The sequence below is a fragment of the Heptranchias perlo genome, unplaced genomic scaffold (genome assembly GCF_035084215.1).
Source record: "Heptranchias perlo isolate sHepPer1 unplaced genomic scaffold, sHepPer1.hap1 HAP1_SCAFFOLD_73, whole genome shotgun sequence".
Taxonomy (NCBI): Eukaryota; Metazoa; Chordata; class Chondrichthyes; order Hexanchiformes; family Hexanchidae; genus Heptranchias; species Heptranchias perlo.
The window spans coordinates 758,590-780,341 of record NW_027139761.1 but is presented as its reverse complement, the minus strand read 5'-3'; the positions used below and the strand labels follow the sequence as shown (position 1 = coordinate 780,341).

At 43.6% G+C, this 21,752-nt stretch overlaps 5 non-coding genes across 5 annotated transcripts; all 5 read left to right on the top strand.

Moving 5' to 3' along the window:
* The first annotated feature begins 227 nt into the window (after positions 1 to 227).
* On the top strand, positions 228 to 299 carry trnaw-cca (transfer RNA tryptophan (anticodon CCA)). Its single transcript has one exon. It is a non-coding gene; the product is annotated as a tRNA-Trp (tRNA).
* A 9,288-nt stretch (positions 300 to 9,587) lies between these two features.
* On the top strand, positions 9,588 to 9,660 carry trnaf-gaa (transfer RNA phenylalanine (anticodon GAA)). Its single transcript has one exon. It is a non-coding gene; the product is annotated as a tRNA-Phe (tRNA).
* A 5,325-nt stretch (positions 9,661 to 14,985) lies between these two features.
* Positions 14,986 to 15,058, top strand: trnaf-gaa (transfer RNA phenylalanine (anticodon GAA)). The gene has a single exon. It is a non-coding gene; the product is annotated as a tRNA-Phe (tRNA).
* A 2,849-nt stretch (positions 15,059 to 17,907) lies between these two features.
* On the top strand, positions 17,908 to 17,980 carry trnak-cuu (transfer RNA lysine (anticodon CUU)). Its single transcript has one exon. It is a non-coding gene; the product is annotated as a tRNA-Lys (tRNA).
* Positions 17,981 to 18,998: 1,018 nt separating this feature from the next.
* trnaf-gaa (transfer RNA phenylalanine (anticodon GAA)) lies at positions 18,999 to 19,071 on the top strand. The gene has a single exon. It is a non-coding gene; the product is annotated as a tRNA-Phe (tRNA).
* The last annotated feature ends 2,681 nt before the right edge of the window (positions 19,072 to 21,752 follow it).

Genomic DNA, 21,752 nt, shown 5'->3' with positions numbered 1-21,752 from the left:
GAGTTTGTGTGTGAGCTGAAACTGGATCGGTCCCGTTCTGTAAAGAAAGAATGGCAGGCGGCTCCCAGACAGGGCTCAGGCCGGGACTGGCAGCTCTCCGCTGGTAACGGCTGGATTGGAGAGCGGGGCTCCTGCGCTGTTGCTGCTGCTGCTTCCGCCTCTTCGAGTCACTGTGGCGGTCGGTACCGATCTTCCTCCAATGGATCCGGCTCCAACTACTCACTGTCGACCTCGTGGCGCAACGGCAGCGCGTTTGACTCCAGATCAGAAGGATGCGTGTTTGAATCACGTCGGGGTCATCGCATTTTTGCAACCTTTCAGTGTCACTCTGTTTTATCGCGGGGCAGTCTTTCAGGGATTGTCTGTTCACTGTGTGTAAAATAATATTGATCATAGAACGAACACACCACAGAAGGAGGTCATTCGACCCATCAATTCCTTACCTGCCTTTTGTAAGAACAATCCCATTGGTCCCATTCTCCGTCCCTTTCCCAGTGGCCCTGCATTTTCCCCTTCAAGTATTTATCAAATTCCTTTTTGAAAGCCACGATTGAATCTGCTTCCACCAGCCTTTCAGGAAGCGCATTCCAGATCATAGCCATTCGCTGCGTAAAAAAGATTTTCCTTATGTCGCCTTTGGTTCTTTTGCCAATCACCTCAAATCTGTGTCCTCTGGTTCTCGACGCTTCGGCCAATGGGAACAGCTTCTCTTTATTAACTTTATCTGAACCCTTCATGACTTTGAACACTTCCATCAAATCTCCTCTGAACCTTCTCTGCTCGAAGGAGAACAATCCCAGCACGGCGTAAATGCGGTCAATTAGCTCCAATTGATTTATTTGGTAATTAAACAAAACGTGAAAGACTGGCAAGGCGTTGTGCGAACAGAGTTCACTGCTGTCCGACAATAAATCCAATCGCTACGTGGGCACTGGGTTCAAATCTTACGACTGATAGAATTTCTTGCAATGTTCATTTTGACCTGTTCGCAGAAAACCCGATTGTGGTGCGATGGAGCAGAGAATGTGAAAGAAACTGAAAGTGAAAGTGCAGATATTAGTTTCATCAAAGTGACTGGACACGTTTCCACAGGTGAGGGCCTCTCACCTTAAGATTCTTTCCAGCAGAGCAGGACAGATGATCAGAGTGACCGGGCTCCAGCGGCGCAATCGATCAGTGCGCGATCTTTATATGACAGGACAGGATCGGGAAATGCTCGGGTTGTTAATTCGAGTCTCAGCTAAGTCAAACGATCATTTTGCTCGTGAACATTTCGACCGGAGTTGAAGGTACAATTGGTTTGTTCCAAAATTCATCTACTTATTTGAATTGCCATATGGTTCCTCCGGTCTGCGCTGTTGCAATAGCAGATGAAATGTTTAGTATTGCTTGTTTTCCGGAGGGAGGCTGCGGAATTGGAACCAAAAACTATGGTTTTGATCCATCTAAATTTAAGGAATTTAACTGGAGTTTTAAACCAGTCGCGTTAGACCGCTCAGCCAGGATACTTTCCATCTTGCGATCTTCAGGAGCCACTTTTACAGGAATAGAATGACTGCAAGCAAGAATTCTACCCCTCAAGCACCAATGCTCGCACGGCAGCAGGATGAATGTGTCCAGTTAGAAACCTGTCTGAAGGAGCATGAAGTCTGACAGAACCGGAAGTCCACAGATTGACTTTCGGTCTGAGCAGAAGATGAATCTCCTTCTTGAGAGCGTTTCGCCAATCCAGTTCAGAGTGGATTTAGAATCATAAATTCGGGTGTGACTGGAGCCACTTGTGTAAAATGAAGTGTCGGGTGCAGTTTCCCGTCCTTGGTGGACATTAATGATCCTGTTGCGGTTTTGCTGCAAAATTTCACTTCCCAGCTCCCGATCCCTGAACTAAAATCCAACCTTTGGATGACTCCTCTAACCCTTAAGTAGAAGTCCAACACGCTGTCCATTGCGCCACAGAGTCAGTTATGCAATGTGAGGCAGAGCGGGGATCCTCTGCTGTGGTTGAGGCGGTCAGGCTGCTCCTGCTTCCGCCTCTCACATTCCGAGAGCCGCGGTGGCGGTCTGCACCGATCGCCCTCCAATGGATCCTGCTCCAGCCGCTTGTTGTGGGCCTGGTGCAAGAACAGTCGCGTCTGACTCCAAATCAGAAGGCTGCGTGTTTTGAACCAGGTTGAAATCACAACATTTTCACTGTGGCTCAGGATCCTGCCGACTGATTTTAGATCGGGACAGTGTTTTAGGGATGGTCTGTTCAGTGTTTGTGCAACAATATAAAAATTCAATTTGATACATTAATGAGCTTTTTTTCTGTTACTTTCTATTCACACCCTCTCCAGTGTTATGTCGAAACAGTTCACAATGTTTAAAGGATGTGGTGTGCAGTGTTTGTGGAATCAGTGTTATTAAATTTGATACTTTCATTTGTTCCTTCTCCAACCCAGACTCTTATCATCAGATGTGTAGCTTCACCCTGTGTAAAATAGGTTACTCAGTGATACAAATACATCAGTAACAACCCCGAAACCTCAGCGGGTATATTTGTTCCAATGCTTTGTGATGGTCGCGATTTCCATGCAAATTTTCAATCAGCAAATCCCAAAGGGTGTTTTGGGTTTGACAAACTAATTTAAGTACTTGACTGGTTCCTGGAAATGATCAAATGGGGATTTCCTTACCCGTACAGATATAGAAATAAATATATTCCATCATTTCATAAATGACAGTTGTGTAAATAAATATATCGCGATATCCAACATGGAAAATCAGCTCTTCATATTCTTAAACAAATGTTCTCATTTTATTTTATTAATCCACTTCCGTTTCAATATAGAACATATGTTCAGAGCATCCCTCTAAACTTAAAGAATGGTAAAACAATTGCAGATTTTACAAACACATAACACGCTATCGTATAAGTAAGATTAAGGCCTGCTTTGTGAAATGTTTATTCTAATTGTCTTTATGATGTTACGAAAAGTATTTCTCGATGTTCGTCCCCAACTTAACGGAGAAACTACGATGAAAACCGAAAGGATTTGTCAAAAACTATTTGGAGCGATTTGATCGGTTCCCCTTCTCCTTTCTTTAATTATTACCTTTTGCTAATTGTTCTTCTTGATCCGTTTGCTTCATTTTTTCCTCAGTTATTTATAGTGAATTTTCTATCCGTTAACGTTCTTAAATATTTGATTTGTTTGTTCCCTTCCTCTTGACTTGCGATTTGTTGACCTTCAGGTCAAAGTCTGAAACAGAAATGTGCTTATATTCAGGCGTGACTCTGAAGTGTGAGACCGAGAGGTGATGCCGGATGTGTGACCGAGAGAACAACTGTTGGAGGCAGAACTGTCCGTAACCTAACATACCCACTGTGGCATTGCTCATGGTAAGTCGGATGACAAAGTATAATCAACATAAATGACCAAAGTCTCAGATCAGTTAGAATTGAATTGCTGTTGGTGAGGGGAGTTTGTGCATTGGAAGGAGTTTTTACATTTACAGCTCCAGGTAAACCTGCAAACCTCTCTCGCCTGTAGGTTACTCACCATGAGGTGTCTGCCTTTCTTTGCCCTTCTGGACTTCTGAAGTGTGATTGAACCTTACCAAAAGTTTCCTATAATTAGTAAGGAAGGAAGGTATCAGTGTAAATGTGAGATAAAAACGTGGTTGTTTCACTGGGTACCATGGGAACCAGATACACTGCTCATTTCAGTTATTTGTCCAGCAGGAAACAGAAATCATTCTCTTCAACTGTACTCGCCCGAAGGAAAAGGAAACAAACAAAACTACTCAGTACTTTGTTTTAGCTTCTTCTGCTGGTTTACGTTCACTCATCGAGAAAGTGACAGAGAGAGAGACTGAGAGATTGGATTGGCTTTTTCACTTTATAATCTATTACACTTTGTAATTATTATCAGATACGGTTCCATCCCAACTGTCCCGTGCCTGACATTCTCATTGATACTAAGATGTGCTTTAAATGAGTTTCTACTAATTACACATTGCGGACAAAAGCTGAACGCCGAAAACTGCTCTGAAACCAGCTTTGCTTCGCAACCTTTCATGGAGATTGGTTGCTGGTTGTCGTTAAAGGAGTTTGTAAAATAAGCCCACGAGTGCATTATCCTGAAAACGTGTTTTGGACACATTCGCAGCTCAAATATCTTACATTAAATGTAACAAATATACAAATACGTCACAGGTGTTAATATTAACACATAATGATACGAGGAAGGAGGCATTGGTGGATCTGGTTCTGGAGAAAGAGGTGGGTCAATTTGAGCAAGTGTCAGTGTCATATTTAGTGAACGGTGATCATAGTATCATAAGATTTAGATGAGTTATGGAAAAGGAGAAGGAGCTATCTCGAGTAAAGTACTTAACAGGAGAAGGGCCAATTTTAATGGGTTGAGAACGTACCTGGCCCGTGTAAATTGGAATCAAAGATTTGCAGGCTAAAATATAATCGAACAATGGGTGGAGGAGATGTTTCGGGTACAGATTAGGTAGATTCCCAAGAAGGGGGAAGGTAGGGCCTGAGATCGCTGGATGACGAAAGAGATAGGGGGTAAAATGAAGCAGATAAAGGGGGTTTATGATAGATATCAGTTTGACAATGCAAGTGAGTACCGTGTACCGTGAAAAAGTAAATAAGAGGGGCAAAGAGAGAGTATGAACATAGTTTGACGGCTAACATAAAAGGTAATCCAAATGTTTTCGACAGGCATTTAAATAATGAAAGGTTCATAAGAGGAGGGGTGTGGCCGATTCGGGACCAAAAAGGAGATCGACGCATGGAGGCAGAAAGCGTGACTGAGGCACTAAAAGAGTACTTTGCATCTGTCTCTACCAAGGAAGAAGATGCTGCCAAAGTCACAGTAAAAAGGGAGGTAGTTGAGACACTGGATGGGGTGAAAATTGATAGAGAGGAGGCACTTGAAAGGCTGGCCATGCTTAAAGTTGATAAGTCACCCGGTCCGGATGGGATGCTTTCAAGGTTGCTGAGGGAGTGGAAGGGTGGAAATTTCAGAGGTCCTGGTCATAATCTTCCAATCCGCCTTAGATGCGGGGGTGATGCCAGAGGACTGGATAATTACAAATGTTAGATCCTTGTTCAGAAAGGGTGTAAGGATAAACCCAACAACTGCAGGCCAGTAAAATTAAACTCGGTGGTGGGGAAGCTTTTATAAACGATGATCCGGGCCAAAATGAACAGTCACTTGGGCAAGTGTGGATTAATAAAGGAAAGCCAGCATGGATTTATTAAAGGCAAATCGTGTTCAACTAACTTGATTAAGTTTTTTGGTGAGGTAATAGAGAGGGTTTATGAGGGCAATGCGTTTGATGACGACGACGACGACAACAACGAGAAGAACAACAACAACTTTATTTCGGGCCTTTAACGGAGTGAAACGACCCAAGGCGACTCACAGGTGAGATTATCAAACAAAATTTCACACTGAGCCACATAAGGAGGTATGAGGACAGATGAACAAAAGCTTGGTTAAAGAGGTAGGTTTTAAGGAGCATCTTAAACGAGGAGAGAGAGGTAAAGAGGTGGAGAGGTTTCGGGAGGGAATTCCAGAGCTTAGGGCCGAGGGAGCTAAAGGCACGGCCGCCAATGGTGGAGCAATTAAAATCGGGTATGCAAAAGAAGGAAGAATTGGAGGAGCGCTAAGATCTCGGAGGGTTGTAGGGCTGGAGGAGTTTACAGAGACAGGGAGGGTCGAGGCCATAGAGGCATTTGAAAAGAAGGATGAGAATTGTAGGGCTGGAGGAGGTTGCAGAGATAGGGACAGGTGAAGAGATGGAGGGATTTGAAAACATGGATGAGCATTTTAAAATCGAGGCTTTCCCGGACTGGGAGCCAATGTAGGTTAGTGATCACAGGGGAGGTGGGAGAACGGAACTTGTTGAGCGTTAGGATACGGGCAGAAGAGTTTTGGATGAGCTCAGTTTTATGGAGGGTGGAAGATGGGCGACGAGCCAGGAGACCATTGGAATAGTCCAGTAATCAGCTTGTCAGCAAAATTGAAGCCACCGGAACAAACAGGGGCAGTGGCAGCATGGATGCGAATTGGCTAACTGGCGGGAAACAGAGCGTAGTGGTAAACGGTTGGAAGGTATACAGTGGTGTTCCCCAGGGGTCGGTACTAGGATGGCTGCTTTTTTTGATATATATTAATGAATTGGACTTGGGTGTGCAGGGCACAATTTCAAATTGCAGATAACACAAAACTTAGAAGCGCAGTAAACAGTGAGGAGGACAGTAATAGACTCCTAGATGACATAGACAGTCTGGTGGAATGGACGGACACATAGCAGATAACATTTAATGCAGAGAAATGCAAAATGATACATTTTGGAAGGAAGAACGAGGAGATGCAAAATAAACTAAATGGTACAATTCTAAAGGGGGTGCAGGAAAAGCGACCTGGTGGTATCTGTGCACAAATCTTTGAAGGTGGCAGGAGAGATTGAGAAAGCGGTTAAAAAGGATACGGAATCTGGGGCTTTATAGATAGAGGCATAGAGCACAAAAGCAAGGAAGTTATATTAAACCTTTATAAAACACTGGTTCAGCTACAACTTGAGCATTATGTCCAATTCGGGGCACCGCAGTTTCGGAAGGATGTGAAGGCCTTCGAGAGGGTGCAGAAAAGATGCAGAAAAGAAGGTGCAGAAATGTATCCAGGGATGAGGGACTTCAGTTCCGCGAATAGACTGGAGAAGCTCGGGTTGTTCTCCTGAGAACAGAAAAGTTTGAGAGGAGATTTGATGGAAGTGTTCAAAATCATGACGGGTTTAGATAAAGTAAAGAGAGAGAAACTGTTCCCATTGGCGGAAGGATCGGGAACCAGAGAGCACAGATTTAAGGTGATTGGCAAAAAACCAAAGGCGACATCAGGAAAAAAAAAAGCAGCGAGAAGTTCTGATCTGGAAGGCACTGCCTGAAAGGATGGCGGAAACAGATTCGATCGTGGCTTTCAAAAGGGAATTGGATAAATAGTAGAAGGGAAGAAAATGCAGGGCTACGGGGAAAGAGAGAGGGAATGGGACTAACTGGATTGCTCTTACAAAGAGACGGCATAGACTCGATGGGCCGAATGGCATCCTTCCAAACTCCAACGATTCTATGATTTGTCAAGCTCAAAGTGCTTGCTACTTCAGTGAGAGGTCCGTCTGTACAAAGAACGAGCACTTCCGCGTTACAGTTCAGCAGTCCTTTCCTTGTTGGCTCCGGAATTAATAAAAATACGGCCTGTGTTACTTTGTTGTTTAATTCAGAAATGGGGTAAATATCAGATAGAATAAAAAGGCACTGCTGGGAATGGAACCGAGGACCTCTTGTGAAGAAAATGGCAATTTGCCCAGCTTTTGCAAATTGATGATACAAATTAAGCTGCAACGACCCCACCTCTTCTTCCTGATATCTACCTCTCACTGTCTGTTAGCGTTTGAGGTAGTTTGTATTTTTCTATTTCTCTTGTCTATTTCGCTGTGTTTACCGATACTCTGTATCTCTCGCTGTGTTTACCGATACTCTGTATCTCTCGCTGTGTTTACCGATACTCTGTATCTCTCGCTGTGTTTACCGATACTCTGTATCTCTCGCTGTGTTTACCGATACTTTGTATCTCTCGCTGTGTTTACCGATACTCTGTATCTCTCGCTGTGTTTACCGATACTCTGTATCTTTTGCTGTGTTTACCGATACTCTGTATCTTTTGCTGTGTTTACCGATACTCTGTATCTCTCGCTGTGTTTACCGATACTCTGTATCTCTCGCTGTGTTTACCGATACTCTGTATCTCTCGCTGTGTTTACCGATACTCTGTATCTCTCGGTGTGTTTACCGATACTCTGAATCTCTCGCTGTGTTTACCGATACTCTGTATCTCTCGCTGTGTTTACCGATACTCTGAATCTCTCGCTGTGTTTACCGATACTCTGTTTCTCTCGGTGTGTTTACCGATACTCTGTGTCTCTCGCTGTGTTTACTGATACTCTGTATCTCTCGCTGTGTTTACCGATACTCTGTATCTTTTGCTGTGTTTACCGATACTCTGTATCTCTCGGTGTGTTTATCTCTCTGTGTCAATCGTGGGCTGATTCTGAATAAACAATGAATTAAATGAGGAGTTTTGGACAATTCTCCCTCTGACACTGAGGAACCAATGAGCGAAACTTTATTATAATATATTGTTTATTGTGAAACAGCAAAGAAAACATTGCATTTTGAACGATTGAGGTTCAGTTCTGTGCAAAAAGAAACTGAGACCACAAGGTGTTTGCAACAAGCCGCCTTTTAAGTTGATCAGGCTCGCTAACATTGCAGCACGAGGTGTCGACACCGCGCTGATGATCTTCATGTGTATCCGGGCCTTTCAGACACTTCGTGTGGCACAGGAGCTTTCCAATCCCCTGGACACCGACACATCCGTCGAAGTAGCAGGACCGACATCTCGCCCCCTTTGCCAGACTTCAGCAAATTTAACGCTGAAAATACAAAACAGGACGTGTAGTGAGAGTGCGCTGTTGTTTTATAAAGTGTGGGAGTCCATATATGAGTGCGATGTTTATATATGAACTGTGTGTGTATATATGAGTGTGATGTTTAAATATGAACAATGGGTGTGTATATATGAGTGTGATATTTATATATGAACTGTGGGTGTGTATATATGAGTGTGATGTTTATATATGAACTGTGGGTGTGTATATATGAGTGTGATATTTATATATGAACTGTGGGAGTCTATACATGAGTGCGATGTTTATATATGAACTGTGGGTGTGTATATATGAGGGTGATATTTATACATGAACAGTGGGAGTGTATATTTGAGTGCGATGTTTATATATGAACTGTGTGTGAAAATATGAGTGTGATGTTTAAATATGAACAATGGGTGTGTATATATGAGTGTGATATTTATATATGAACTGTGGGTGTGTATATATGAGGGTGATATTTATACATGAACAGTGGGAGTGTATATATGAGTGTGATATTCATATATGAACTGTGGGTGTATATATATGAGGGTGATATTTACACATGAACAGTGGGAGTGTATATGTGAGTGTGATATTTATATATGAACTGTGTGTGTATATATTAGTGCGATGTTTATATATGAACTGTGGGTGTATATATATGAGTGTGATGTTTGTTTATGAACTGTGGGTGTGTATATATTAGTGCGATGTTTATATATGAACTGTGGGTGTGTACATATGAGCGTGATGTTTGCAAATGAACTATAGGTGTATATATATATGAGTGTGATGTTTGTATATGAATTGTGGGTGTGGAAACATGAGTGCGATGTTTATATATGAACTGTGGGTGTTTCTATATGAGTGTGATGTTTATATATGAATTGCGGGTGTGCATAAATGAGTGCGATCTTTATATATGAACTGCGGGTGCGTATATATGAGTGCGATGTTTATATACGAACTGGGGGTGTGCACATATGAGTGCGATGTTTTTATTTGAATTGCGGAATAAACAGGAGCTGCAATTCCTCCTGGAGTTATGTTTTCTTCCAAGACAATGATGTAAAGGGGCACTTTAGCAAGCGGCCAAAATAGCTCAGTTGGGAGAGCGTTAGACTGAAGATCGAAAGGTCCTTGGTTCAATCTCGAGTTTCGGCAGTTTTTGGTTGTTGAGTTTCTTCATCCTTGCTTCGATTTTCGCATTTCATTGCAGTGAAATTTGATACCCGCCACTGAAGGATTGGGGATGAAATAGAGAGGCATCAAGGATGGGAAATATTTTTTCGTCTTGATTTAGTTTTTATTTCTCTGTTACCTTCTGCCTTTTTCTCTTGTTTTTTCTCTCTCGGTGCTGGGGGACAATTTCATTTGATGCATTTGTCCGAAACCGATACCTTTTCCACATCTCGGGGCGGTCAGACCCTCTCTGTCTGTCTGTTGCTGCTAATGATTATTAATGGGGACAGGCCGCGAGTTAAACGTTTCTCTGCAAACCGGAGAAAGAAAAATAAAAAAGAAAGACGTGTTTCTCCGGCCCATGGGCAAAGTTGCAATGGATGTTATTCAATAACACTGTCCCCGTGAATTTGTCTGTGGACCTGTTTGTAAGGCTTGCATTTTAAAAGTTACAAAAACCCGAAATAAATAAAGCAAATTAGAAGAATGGAATTCATGATCATGACATTACGGCATACTCTTTGCAAATGAGCTAACCGGCGGTCCGAACGGCTGTTTAATTAATTGTTGTACCTGTATGCTGGTTGGTAACGATTTCTGTACTTGGACCCCGAAATCTCCCTGCTCCTCCACAGTTCCTTTTTTCTCACCATTTAGAAAATAGCCTGATTTATCTTTATTAGATTTAAAGTGGATCACCTCGCTCTCCCCCACATTGAACTCTATTTGCCGCAGTTTTGCCCACTCACTTAATCGATTTATTCCCACTTTTCAACGTCCTGCTTCCATCAACATGACTTGTTGCGCCACCAGAAGGCTGCGTGTTCAAAACACGGGGTCACCGTTACTTCTCGAGCTGATCGGATTGTGGATCATTCCGGAATGAATATTGTATCTGCTTTTTCTCAATAAACAGAATCTTGCTCTAAAGTCTGCTTCCCTGGTTCCCAAATTTCAGGAAGGCGTCTCATTCTGCCCTTGACTTTTGATCTTGACCTGCAGTTGAAACTTTTGCAAAGAGGGAAATAATTCGCCAAATCGCTCCACGTGAATCGGAAACGCTTTGGGAAGAAGTTCAGTGCAAACAATCAGGACTTTAAAGGCCCCTCAATGACCTGCACTTTCATTGAATGAGTTTTGTTCGCCTCTCGGCTTTCATCTCACTGAAGTGAAGAGTGTGACCGCCTTGTATCTGTCAGCGTGCAAGTGACGAGTTTGGGGTGAGCACGGGTCGTCATTATTTTTGAAATCTCACCAAGCAACAGGGAAAAGAAACTTCGAATCAAACTGTCCCTGTCAGTGATGAATTGAAGTGAATATCGCTCCAAACAGATCTGGACAATGAGCAGCGCAGCCGCACAGGAGTCCCAAATCCACCCTCTCGCCACTCGGCAATCACAACTTTACTCCGGCCCAGTATCGCCACGCTGAAATCAAGTATTTCTCGAACACATTTTTTTTAACATCATAGTTACTGGTGTTATAGTGAAGACTACCGTCCGCTTCACTGTAAGTGCAAGAGACAACTTTGTAGACACCGTGTCGTGTCACAGAGCTGCTCCTTGGACCTGCTCATTTCATCTCATCTCATTTTCAGCAAACCTGAATATTACTGGAATATAGAATGGCGAATCACAGCTCAAAAGGTCAATCCTCTCTACCACGAGGGGACTGAGTCTTCCAACATACGGTGGTTATTTGCAAGGTTGGCTTCATGTTCAGAAATAATACAGCACAGATTTTCACTCATGCAAGCTGCACACCCTTTATTTTGGAAAAGTAAACTGACAGTCAGAAAGCTGATATATTAATCGCGGCAAGCTGAAGCTTTAGCTCGGTGAATTAGTCCTTCAGCAACTACAAAGTTGTGTTTCTGTGGCGCAATTGTTGGTTCAAGCTCCACCCGGTGGACGCTGGGTAGTAACTTTCACCTGAACATTCAATGTCTCGCGTTTCCAGCATTCGAATGTGTGTCCTGTCTGAACGAAAATATACAGGTGAGGTGCCTGAGGATTGGAGGGTAGCAAATGTTGTGCCTTTGTTTAAGAAGGGCGGCAGGGAAAAGCCTGGGAACTACAGAACGGTGAGCCTTACATCTGTAGTGGGTAAGTTGTTAGAGGGTATTCTGAGAGACAGGATCTACAGGCATTTGGAGAGGCAGGGACTGATTAGGAACAGTCAGCATGGTTTTGCGAGTGGAAAATCATGTCTCACGAATTTGATTGAGTTTTTTGAAGGGGTAACCAAGAAGATAGATGAGGGCTGTGCAGTAGACGTGGTCTACATGGACTTTAGCAAAGCCTTTGACAAGGTACCGCATGGTAGGTTGTTACATAAGGTTAAATCTCACGGGATCCAAGGTGAGGTAGCCAATTGGATACAAAATTGGATTGACGACAGAAGACAAAGGGTGGTTGAAGAGGGTTGTTTTTCAAACTGGAGGCCTGTGACCAGCGGTGTGACTCAGGGATCGGTGCTGGGTCCGTTGTTATTTATATTAATGATTTGGATGAGAATTTAGGAGGCATGGTTCGTAAGTTTGCAGATGACACCAAGATTGGTGGAATTGTGGACAGTGAAGAAGGTTATCTAGGATTGCAACGGGGTCTTGATAAATTGGGCCAGTGGGCCGATGAATGGCAGATGGAGTTTAATTTAGATAAATGTGAGGTGATGCATTTTTGGTAGATCGAATCGGGCCAGGACCTACTCCGTTTATGGTAGGGCGTTGGGGAGAGTTATAGAACAAAGAGATCTAGGAGTAAAGGTTCATAGCTCCTTGAAAGTGGAGTCACAGGTGGAGAGGGTGGAGAAGAAGGCATTCAGCATGCTTGGTTTCATTGGTCAGAACACTGAATACAGGAGTTGGGATGTCTTGTTGAAGTTGTACAAGACATTAGTAAGGCCACACTTGGAATACTGTGTACAGTTCTGGTCACCCTATTATAGAAAGGATATTATTAAACTAGAAAGAGTGCAGAAAAGATTTACTAGGATGCTGCCGGGACTTGATGGTTTGACTTATAGGGAGAGGTTAGATAGACTGAGACTTTTTTCCCTGGAGATTGGGAGGTTTAGGGGTGATCTTAAAGAAGTCTATAAAATAATGAGGGGCATAGGTAAGGTAGATAGTCAAAATATTTTCCCAAAGGTAGGGGAGTCTATGACGAGGGGGCATAGATTTAAGGTGAGAGGGGAGAGATACAAAAGGATCCAGAGGGGCAATATTTTCACTCAAAGGGTGGTGAGTGTCTGGAACGAGCTGCCAGAGGCAGTCGTCGAGGCGGGTACAATTTTGTCTTTTAAAAAGCATTTGGACAGTTACACGGGTAAGATGGGTATAGAGGGATATGGGCCAAGTGCAGGCAATTTGGACTAGCTTCGTGGTATAAACTGGGCGACATGGACATGTTGGGCCGAAGGGCCTGTTTCCATGTTGTAAACTTCTATGATTCTACACCGTGAACATTGCCAGCTGAGTGCGTCTAATTTTCCACCATTTAATCTGCTGTCTGAAAAATATTCAAAAAAACCGAGATTGGCTTGAAAGAATTCGGATTACTTGTTGTTTCCACAATGAATGACACTCCCTTTATTTTGGAAAAGTAAAATGGTATTCACATTCCGACAGGTTTCAGCTGATTTGTGAGAGATCTTTCAAGGATCAATCTCTGGTTAAGGCGGCCTTTTTATCTCTCTCTCTCTGTTGGCAGAATCCAAAATGAAATTGGAGCTGGACTAATCAAGCAAGAAATCAGGAATCACTTTCGCAAACAAAATACGGCCGGAAGCTGGAACTCTCTCATCCCAAAGGATGTGGATTGAGGCTCAGTTCAAATTTTCAAGTCTGATATTGATAGATCATTTTCTGGTTCGGTTACCAAGGGATATGAGTCCAAGGCGGGGAAACAGAGATGAATTACTGATCACCTCATGATCTAATTGAATGGGCAAGCAGGCTCGAGGGGCTGAATGTTCTTCTCCTGTGCCGATCTTACACTCCTGCTCAGTGCGGGGCTGGGCGACTGGTAAGAGTCATCAGACTTGACTCCAGAATGATACTCGGGTGTTCAGATTCAGCCACCTTGGGATTGTCGGACAAACTGAACCCCGACAGCAGCGTCACCACCTGCCTCTCTGCAATGATAGGATGAGAAGGAGCCCTGCCGCTGGCCCGGCGAGCTCAGTCGGTGAAGCACGAAATTCCGAACCTCGGGGTCTTGGGTCTAAAGCAAATATTGGGGGTTTTGAGTTCTATTTTTCACAGTGGGTGAAAAAGGTTCAAAGTGCAACCTCTGATCTCCAGTTCATGAAATCCAGTTATTTTAACAGACACAACACTGAGCTGTGTGAAAGGAAACCGTGAGCGTTGCCAAATATCCAGTCCGTCCCGATACTATCTTCTCATTCCTTCCACATGGGACACGGCAGATACCGTTTCAATAGGTTTCATTTCTGCTGTTATTAAAAATGTTGATAGTTAGGATGTGTAATATTAAGAAGATGCCAACTCTGGATCCATTCGCCTCTCTGATACCTCCTGATACCCACTTACCCTCCTTGATTCTCCCTGATCTCCTCATCTTCTCTTATACCCTCAGAGAGTCCATTATCCTCTTTCAACCTTGTCAGCGCCCTTTACACTCTCTGATACCCGCAGTCCTCACACACTGATACGCCCTGAGAGTCCTTACACTCTCTGATACCCTCTGGCAGTCCTTCCCCTCTGTGAGATCTCAATATACTCTCTGATCCCCTCTGACTGCCCGCTCCCCTCTTTGAGCCCCGTTACACACTCTGATGCCCTCTGATAGTACCTTCCCCAATGGATCGCCACTCAGCAGCGATGAGACGCCCTGAGGCCTTCTCAGAACCCATTACCGTCCCTGCTATCCAAGTGCGGTGTAACTTCACAGGTGAATCTACCGGTCTGTGTTCAGGATGAGATCCAGACTTTGATCGGTCGCTGCTGCTTCCGCCTCTGAGAGCTCCATCGGCGGTCGGTACCGATCTTCCTCCTATAAACTGGGTGTGGATGTATGAGTGCGCTGTTGATTTATAAACTTTGGTAGTTTATGTATGACAGCGATGTTCATATATGAACTGTGGGTGTATCTCAATGAGTACGATGTTTGTATATGAACTGTGGGTGTATCTCTATGAGTGCGATGTTTATATATGAACTGTGGGTGTATCTCTATGAGTGCGATGTTAATATCTGAACTGTGGAATGAACAGGAGGGGCAATTCCTCCTGGTGTTATATTTTCTTCCACGACAATAACCCAAAGTAAGCATAGGATGTAGAGCCTAAATAGCTCAGTTGGGAGAGCGTTAGACTGAAGATCTGAAGGTCCTTGGTTCAATCCCGAGTTTCGGCAGTTTTTGGTTGTTTCCTTTCTTCTTCCTTGCTTCGATTCTCGGATTTATTTGCAGTGAAATTTAATTCCCGCCACTGAAGGTTTGGGCATTGAACAGAGAGACATCAAGGATGGGAAATATTTATATCGTTTGTATTTGGCTGTTATTTCTCTGTTACCTTCTGCCTTTGTCTCTTGGTTTTGTCTCTCTCGGTGCCAGGTGACTATTTGAGTTGTCCGAAACTGATGCTTTTTCCACATCTCGGGGCGGTCAGACCCGCTCTGTCTGTCTGTTGCTGCTGATGATCATTAATGGGAACAGGCCGCGAGTTAAACGTTTATCTGCAAATTGGAGAAAGACAAATAAAAAGAAAGACGTGTTTATCCTGTCCAGGGGCAAAGTAACAACGGATGTAATTCAAAAAACGGTCCCCGTGAATTTTTCTGTCGATTTTCTTTGTAAAGCTTCGATTTCAAAAGTTACAAAAACGCGAAATACGTAAAGTAAATTACAAGAATAGAGTCCGTGATCATTATGTTACAGTATACTCTTTGCAAACGTGCTAATCGGCCGTACCAACGGCACGTGAGGCTGTTTCACTAATTTTTGTACCTGCAGCGATTTCTGTACTTGGACCCCTAAATCTCTCTGCTCCTCCACAGCACCGAGTTTCTCACCATTTAGAAAATACTCTGATTTATCTTTCTTAGATTTAAAGTGTATGACCTCGGTCTCCCCCACATTGAACTCTATTTGCCACAGTTTTGTCCACACACTTAATCTATCAATTCCCACTTTTCAATTTCCGGCTACCATTTGCATTACATCCTGCGTCACCAGAAGGCTGCGTGTTCAAAACACGGGGGAACCGTTGCCTTGAGAGCTGATAGGATTCTGTATCGTTCCGGAAAGAATGTTTCAGCTGCTTTTTCTCAATAAACAGAACCTTGCTCTAAATTCTGGTTCTCTGGTTCTCAAATTTCAGCAAATCGTTTCATTTTGCCCTCAACTTTTGACCTTGTGCTGCGGATGAAACTTTTGCAAAGAGGGAGAAGAAGTCCCCAAATCGCCCCACGTGTATCTTAAACGCTTTGGGAAGAAGTTCTGTGTAAACAATCAGGAATTTAAAGGCACCTCAATGACCTGCACTTTCATTGAATGAGTTTTTGTCGCCATTGGAATCGACGAGAAATCGCTGTCGGCTTTCATCTCACTGAAGTGCAGAGTGTGGCCGCCTTGTATCGGTCAACGTGTTAGTGACGAGTTTGGGTTAAGCACGGGTCGCGTTTAATTCTGAAATCTCACCAAGCACCGGGAAAAAGAAATTTGAATCAAACTGTCCCTGTAAGTGATGAATTGAAGGGAATATCGCTCCAAACAGATCTGGACAATGCGCAGCGCAGCCGCACAGGAGTTACAAATCCAACCTCTCACCACTCGGCAATCGCATTAACTGAACTTTACTCTGGCCCGTGTCACCGCGCTGAAATCGATTCTTTCTCGGCCACATTTTTTCTTAACATAACAATTACTGGTTTAAGAGTGAAAATTGTCGTCCACTTCACTGTAAGTGCAAGAGACAACTTTGTAGACACCGTGTAGTGTCACAGACCTGCTGGTTTGTCCTGCTCATTTCATCTCATCTCATTTTCAGCAAACCTGAATATTACTGGAACAGAGAATGGCGAATCACAGCTCAAAAATCAATCCTCTCTTCCACGAGCGGACTGAGTCTTTCAACATCCAGGTGTTTAATGGCAAGGTGAGTTTAATTTTCAGAAATAATACAGCACAGATTTTCACTCGTGCAAGCTGCACACCCTTTATTTTGGAAAAGTGAACTGATTGGAAGAAAGCTGTTACATTGAGTGCGGCAACCTGAAGCTTTAGCTCGATGAATTAGTCCTTGAACATTTGCAAGTTCTGTTTCTGTGGCGCAATTGGTTAGCGCGTTCGGCTGCTCATTGAAAAGTTGATGGTTCGAGAACGCAAAAGCAACCTTTTACCTTAACATTCTTTGTCTCACATTTCTTGGGTTCGAATGTGTGTCTTGTCTGCAAGAAAATGTACCGCAAACATTGCCAGCTGAGTGCGTCTGATTTTCCACCATTTGTTCTGCGGTTGGATAACAGGCATATGAAAAATATCCAAAAAAAACGAGATTGGCTTGAACGAAGTCGGAATACTTCTTGACAGAGAAGGTTCGAAGGTTGCAAGTGAGCTCCTTCACACTGACATGGATATTTCTGCAGTGAGCGACATCAGACTGTTTCCACAATGAATGTCACTCCCTTTATTTTGGAAAAGTGAAATCGTATTCACATTCCGACTGGTTTCAGTTGATTTGTGAGATATCGTTAAAGGATCAATCTCCGGTTAAGAAGGCCTTTTTCTCTCTCTCTGTTGGCCGAATCCAAAATGAAATTGGAGCTGGACTAATCATGCAAGAAATCAGGAATCACTTTAGCAAACAAAATACGGCCGAAAGCTGGAACTCTCTCATCCCAAAGGATGTGAATTGTGGTTCAATTCATAATTTGAAGTCTGATATTGATAGATCGTTTTTCGATTCGGGTACCAAGGAATATGAGTCCAAGACGGAGAAACAGAGATGAATTGCAGATCAACTCATGATCGAATTGAATGGGGCAGCAGGTTCGAGGGGCTGAATGGCCTTCTCTTGTCCCGATGTTCCGATACTGCTCAGCGCGGAGCTGGACGAATGGTAAAAGACATCAGACTAACTCCAGAATGAAAAAACGGGTGTTCAGAAGTTGATACCCTGAGATTGTGGAACGAACTGAACTCCTGCAGCAAAGCCAACAGCTGTCTCTCTGCAATAATAAGATGGGAAGAATTTCAGCAGTCGGCCCGGCTCGCTCAGTCGGGAAAGCATGAGATTCTTAATCTCAGGGTCGTGGGTTCGAGCCCCACGTTGGGCGATTTGTGTTCTACTTTTCACACTCGGTGATAAAATTTTTAAAGTGCAACCTCTTGTCTCCAGATTCGAAACAGGCACAACCCTGAGCTGTGTGAAAGGAAACCGTGAGCGTTGCCAAATATTCACTCCCTCCCGATTCTACCTTCTCGTTCCCTCCACATGGGACACGGACAGGTTTTCGGTTCAATTGGATTCACTTTTTGTTGTTATTAAAAATGTTGAAGGTCAGAAAATGTAATATTTAGGAGATGCCAACGCTGGAACAATTCGCCTCTCTGATACCTCCTGATCCCCCCTTACCCCATTTGATTCTCCCTGTGCTCCTTATCATCGCTGATACGCTCTGTCTCTTACCTTCTCCGATACCCTCAGAGAGTCCATGATTCACTTTGAACCTTGTCAGCGCCATTCACCTGCTCTGATACCTATTGATTGCCCCTTACACAGATGCGCCCTGAGCCGCCTTACACTCTCCCATACTCGGCAGTCCTTCCCCTCTCTCAGATCTTAATGCACTCTCTGATGCCATCTGACTTCCCGCTCTCCTCTTTGAGCCCCCTGACACTCTCTGATGCCCTCTGAAAATACCTTCCCCTCTCTGAGATGCCCTTGCCACAATGGATCGCCACGAAGAAGCGATTAGACGCCCTGAGGCCTTCTCAGAAGCAATTACCGTCCCTGCTATCAAAGTGCGGTGTAACTTCACAGGTGGATCTACCGGTCTGTGTTGAGGATGAGATCAAGAGTTTGATCGGTCGCTGCTGCTTCCGCCTCTGAGAGCTCTGTCGGCGGTCGGGACCGATCTTCCTCCCATAAACTGGGTGTGGATGTATGAGTGCGCTGTTGATTTATAAACTTTGGTAGTTTACGTATGACAACGATGTTTATATATGAACTGTGGGTGTATCTCTACGAGTACGATGTTTATATATGAATTGTGGAATGAACAGGAGGGGCAATTCCTCCTGGGGTTATATTTTCTTCCACGACAATAACACAAAGTAATGGTTGGGTACAGAGCCGAAATAGCTCAGTTGGGAGAGCGTTAGACTGAAGACCTGAAGGTCCTTGGTTCAATCCCGAGTTTCGGCAGTTTTTGGTTGTTTACTTTCTTCTTCCTTGCTTCGATTCTCGGATTTATTTGCAGTGAAATTTAATTCCCGCCACTGAAGGATTGGGGATTGAATAGAGAGACATCAAGGATGGGAATTATTTATATCGTTTGTATTTGGCTGTTATTTCACTGTTACCTTCTGCCTTTTTCTCTTGGTTTTGTCTCTCTCGGTGCCGGGTGACTATTTGATTTGTCCGAAACTGTTCCATTTTCCACATCTCGGGGCTGTCAGACCCGCTCTGTCTGTCTGTTGCTGCTGATGATCATTAATGGGAACAGGCCGCGAGTTAAACGTTTATCTGCAAATTGGAGAAAGACAAATTAAAAGAAAAACGTGTTTATCCTGCCCAGGGGCAAAGTTACAACGGATGTAATTCAAAAACGGTCCCCGTGAATTTTTCTGTTGACTTTCTTTTTAAAGCTTCGATTTCAAAAGTTACAAAAAAACGAAATAAATAAAGTAAATTACAAGAATCGAGTCCGTGATCATTATGTTACAGTATACTCTTTGCAAACGAGTTAACCGGCCGTACCAACGGCACATTAGGCTGTTTAATTAATTTTTGTACCTGCAGCGATTTCTGTACTTGGACCCCTAAATCTCTGCTCCTCCACAGCACCGAGTTTCTCACCATTTAGAAAATACTCTGATTTATCTTTCTTAGATTTAAAGTGTATGACCTCGGTCTCCCCCACATTGAACACTATTTGCCAGAGTTTTGTCCACACACTTAATCTATCAATTCCCACTTTTCAATTTCCTGCTACCATCTGCGTTTCTTCCTGCGTCACCAGAAGGCTGCGTGTTCAAAACACGGGGTAACCGTTGCCTTTAGAGCTGATAGGATTCTGTATCGTTCCGGAATGAATGTTTCCTCTGCTTTTTCTCAATAAACAGAACCTTGCTCTAAATTCTGGTTCTCTGGATCTCAAATTTGAGCAAATCGTTTCATTTTGCCTTCGACTTTTGATCTTGTGCTGCGGATGAAACTTTTGCAAAGAGGGAGAAGAAGTCCCCAAATCGCCCCACGTGTATCTCAAACGCTTTGGGAAGAAGTTCTGTGCAAACAATCAGGAATTTAAAGGCACTTCAATGACCTGCACTTTCATTGAATGACTTTTTTTCGCCATTGGAATCGACGAGAAATCGCTGTCGGCTTTCATCTCACTGAAGTGCAGAGTGTGGCCGCCTTGTATCAGTCAACGTGTTAGTGACGAGTTTGGGTTAAGCACGGGTCGGGTTTATTTCTGAAATCTCACCAAGCACCGGGAAAAAGAAACTTAGAATCAAACTGTCCCTGTAAGTGATGAATTGAATGGAATATCGCTCCAAACAGATCTGGACAATGTGCAGCGCAGCCGCACAGGAGTTACAAATCCAACCTCTCGCCACTCGGCAATCGCATGAACTGAACTTTACTCTGGCCCGTGTCACCGCGCTGAAATCGAGTCTTTCACGGCCACATTTTTTCTTAACATAATAATTACTGGTTTAAGAGTGAAAATTGTCGTCCACTTCACTGTAAGTGCAAGAGACAACTTTGTAGACACCGTGTAGTGTCACAGACCTGCTGGTTTGTCCTGCTCATTTCATCTCATCTCATTTTCCGCAAACCTGAATATTACTGGAACAGAGAATGGCGAATCACAGCTCAAAAATCAATCCTCTCTTCCACGAGCGGACTGAGTCTTTCAACATACAGGTGTTTAATGGCAAGGTGGGTTTAATTTTCAGAAATAATACAGCACAGATTTTGACTCCTGCAAGCTGCACACATTTTATTTTGGAAAAGTAAACTGATTGGAAGAAAGCTGTTACATTGAGTGCGGCAACCTGAAGCGTCAGCTCGATGAATTCGTCCTTGAACATTTGCAAGTTCTGTTTCTGTGGCGCAATTGGTTAGCGCGTTTCGCTGCGAACTGAAAAGTTGGTCGACACGAAGACAACCTTTTACCTTAACATTCATTGTCTCGCAAATTCTTGGGTTCGAATGTGTGTCTTGTCTGCCAGAAAATGTACCGCAAGCATTGCCAGCTGAGTGCGTCTGATTTTCCACCATTTATTCTGCGGTTGGATAATAGGCATATGAAAAAGATCCAAAAAAACGAGGTTGGCTTGAACGAAGTCGGAATACTTCTTGACAGAGAAGGTTCGAAGGTTGCAAGCGAGCTCCTTCACACTGACATGGATATTTCTGCAGTGAGCGACATCAGACTGTTTCCACAATGAATGTCACTCCCTTTATTTTGGAAAAGTGAAATGGTATTCACATTCCGACTGGTTTCAGTTGATTTGAGAGAGATCGCTCAAGGATCAATCTCCGGTGAAGACGGCCTTTTTCTCTCTCTCTGTTGGCCGAATCCAAAATGAAATTGGAGCTGGACTAATCATGCAAGAAATCAGGAATCACTTTAGCAAACAAAATACGGCCGAAAGCTGGAACTCTCTCATCCCAAAGGATGTGGATTGTGGTTCAATTCATAATTTGAAGTCTGATATTGACAGATCGTTTTTCGATTCGGGTACCAAGGAATATGAGTCCAAGACGGAGAAACAGAGATGAATTGCAGATCAACTCATGATCGAATTGAATGGGGCAGCAGGTTCGAGGGGCTGAATGGCCTTCTCTTGTCCCGATGTTCCGATACTGCTCAGCGC